Below are 3,562 nucleotides of genomic sequence, written 5' to 3'. Positions count from 1 at the left end.
TGTGAAGATGGGACATGTTCGATACGATTTTAATTAGGAATTTGCCAATTTCCTTTTTCTCAGCAATAATTTTAATAAATAATGCTGCTTTCTCTCATAAACTACATTTTCGGTAGTTTTCCTTTATTGTGTCTTTCATTTAGTGTGCGTGTGTGTGTGTCAAGCACTTTAAAAAGTGTGACGAAGAGACGGTTTTTGATCGATCGGAATGAACACATCATTACATCATCGTACTCGTTATGAAAAAGCGAATTAGTATCCGCCGTAAGCGAAAAGAGATTTTCGCGGGCGGTCTTTGTGTTCGTGTTTCAATTTTCTTTCTATATTTTTTCGTCGCCAAACCGAAGACAGATCGTGAATTTTGACGAAAAAATTTATAGACGTGCCAGACTGAGCGTCTAACATAAAATCCTCAAGTTTACCGTTCTATATCGTGACTTAATGACGATTGACGGTGTATATAATTTTGAAATGGTGCAGTCGTACGCTCCGTAAAGAGAATTTTACCGTTTCTAACGAAATCACTTTACCACATCTACCAAAAACATTAAAAAAGCAAGGTGTGATGTGTGTGCGATCGCTCGTTTAACGGCGCTTTCAAAAAACTCTTTGAAGCGTCTAACGACGAACATCATTCACGCGAATCGTAGAATCGGGAGCGTTTCTCGCCGGTCCCGTAGCCGGGCGTAAATCATTTAAAACCCACGGTGTCGTAACCTAATTCGACACCTGCGATTTTCTTCTTTCTCGACTACTCTGCTACATCCTCTCCGTGTGTCCGAAAAAAGAGGACTTCTAACGTCTTTCGACTTTCGCGGTGGAGTTCACAACTTTCCGCGATCCGGTCGAAAAACCGAAAGCGTCCCTCCTTCTTTCCATCATTGGAAAAGATCGAGAGATAGTACAAAAAAAATCAAAAAATCTAGGTACCCGAAGAAACAGCCGTATGCCCGAGCGAATTCGGTTTTTCCTCGTTCAAAAAAGGTGAAAAACTCGATCGCAAGGACCGGCGCTGCGGGCCAGCGTAACGCTATTGTTTTTCCGAATATGTACGATTCGTAGTTCAAAACGTCGTACACACGGTGTTTCAAAAAGAAACAAGCAACGGCACGACAAAAGATCGTGCCGTCGACTCCATGTCATCGACGACGGTGTTGTAAAAACATAAAGTGTACATCGACACGATCAAATGAAAATGCATAATAATAAATTATACATATGTCAAAATTCGTGTGTACGAGGACACGTTAATGATCCTTCCGCAGGTTCACCTACGGAAACCTTGTTACGACTTTTACTTCCTCTAAATGATCAAGTTTGGTCATCTTCCCAGCGACATCGACGACGTCGAAACGCCATCGCGTACCGGTCCGAAGACCTCACTAAATCATTCAATCGGTAGTAGCGACGGGCGGTGTGTACAAAGGGCAGGGACGTAATCAACGCGAGCTTATGACTCACGCTTACTGGGAATTCCTCGTTCATGGGGAACAATTGCAAGCCCCAATCCCTAGCACGAAGGAGGTTCAGCGGGTTACCCGGACCGCTCGGTCAGGGAGGACACGCTGATTCCTTCAGTGTAGCGCGCGTGCGGCCCAGAACATCTAAGGGCATCACAGACCTGTTATTGCTCAATCTCGTGCGGCTAGAAGCCGCCTGTCCCTCTAAGAAGAATTGTTTGTACGCCGACAGTAAAAACCGCGCACGACCACCGGGCGAACCCAGGATCGACGGGCCTTTGGGATGTCGAAATACGCCTATTTAGCAGGCTAGAGTCTCGTTCGTTATCGGAATTAACCAGACAAATCGCTCCACCAACTAAGAACGGCCATGCACCACCACCCACCGAATCAAGAAAGAGCTCTCAATCTGTCAATCCTTCCGGTGTCCGGGCCTGGTGAGGTTTCCCGTGTTGAGTCAAATTAAGCCGCAGGCTCCACTCCTGGTGGTGCCCTTCCGTCAATTCCTTTAAGTTTCAGCTTTGCAACCATACTTCCCCCGGAACCCAAAAGCTTTGGTTTCCCGGAAGCTGCCCGCCGAGTCATCGGAAGAACGTCGGCGGATCGCTAGCTGGCATCGTTTATGGTTAGAACTAGGGCGGTATCTGATCGCCTTCGAACCTCTAACTTTCGTTCTTGATCAATGAAAGCGTTTTTGGCAAATGCTTTCGCTTCTGTCCGTCTTGCGACGATCCAAGAATTTCACCTCTAACGTCGCAATACGAATGCCCCCATCCGTTCCTATTAATCATTACCTCGGGGTTCCGAAAACCAACAAAATAGAACCGAGGTCCTATTCCATTATTCCATGCACACAGTATTCAGGCGAAGTTTTAGCCTGCTTTAAGCACTCTAATTTGTTCAAAGTAAACGTGCCGGCCCACCTCGACACTCAATGAAGAGCACCGCGGCGGGATTGAGTTGGGCCGCCCTCTCGAGCTAAGCCCACCGGCAGGACGTCCCGCGGCACGCCAGTTGACACCGCGAACGATGAACCGGCGGCGCGGGACACAGATTCGACTACGAGCTTTTTAACCGCAACAACTTTAATATACGCTATTGGAGCTGGAATTACCGCGGCTGCTGGCACCAGACTTGCCCTCCAATTGATCCTCGTTAAAGGGTTTAGAGTGTACTCATTCCGATTACGGGGCCTCGGATGAGTCCCGTATCGTTATTTTTCGTCACTACCTCCCCGTGCCGGGAGTGGGTAATTTGCGCGCCTGCTGCCTTCCTTGGATGTGGTAGCCGTTTCTCAGGCTCCCTCTCCGGAATCGAACCCTGATTCCCCGTTACCCGTTACAACCATGGTAGGCGCAGAACCTACCATCGACAGTTGATAAGGCAGACATTTGAAAGATGCGTCGCCGGTGCGAGACCGTGCGATCAGCGTAAAGTTATTCAGAGTCACCAAGTTGTACGATGACGGAGACCGCCACCGATTGGTTTTGATCTAATAAAAGCGCTCCTTCCGTTTCCGGTTGGAGCTCTGTTTGCATGTATTAGCTCTAGAATTACCACAGTTATCCAAGTAAATGTGGGTACGATCTAAGGAACCATAACTGATTTAATGAGCCTTTCGCGGTTTCACCTTAATTTGGCTTGTACTGAGACATGCATGGCTTAATCTTTGAGACAAGCATATGACTACTGGCAGGATCAACCAGGGAACTGCGTTCTTGTTTTAAAATAAGAGAGTTTTAGTCTTTCTTTCCTTCTAGTCATATAAGCTACAATAATCGTAGAATTTCGGAAAGACACCTGCTGCTCTTATAAAAAACTGAACACTTTCCTATTATTGTTTTGAAGAAAGTGTGCGTGTCTGCGAAACGAAAACCTCGTAAGAAGAGACGTAACGCCACGCGATCTTTCTGGATGGAAAATTTTTCGACATTTTTCTCACATCATCCTTGATTGAATCTCCTGCAACAATTTTATTCTTATTCATCCGTTCTAAGTTGTCGTCGTCGTCGAAATAAATAATTTGTACACACTTCGGGGTACACGTTTGTCAAAATTCATGAAATGCAACGTAACATTTTTACTTTAATAAATTTTTACAG

At 46.0% G+C, this 3,562-nt stretch overlaps 1 non-coding gene across 1 annotated transcript; it reads right to left on the bottom strand.

The window, feature by feature from the left end:
* Nucleotides 1–1,248: 1,248 nt before the first annotated feature.
* On the bottom strand, nt 1,249–3,169 carry LOC148165417 (small subunit ribosomal RNA). The gene has a single exon (XR_015771494.1). It is a non-coding gene; the product is annotated as a small subunit ribosomal RNA (ribosomal RNA).
* Nucleotides 3,170–3,562: the final 393 nt, after the last annotated feature.

Source organism: Gnatocerus cornutus, unplaced genomic scaffold (assembly GCF_029298725.1).
Source record: "Gnatocerus cornutus isolate USDA-ARS CGAHR unplaced genomic scaffold, icGnaCorn1.1 ctg00000326.1, whole genome shotgun sequence".
Lineage (NCBI taxonomy): Eukaryota > Metazoa > Arthropoda > Insecta > Coleoptera > Tenebrionidae > Gnatocerus > Gnatocerus cornutus.
This window is presented reverse-complemented; position numbering and strand designations above follow the sequence as displayed.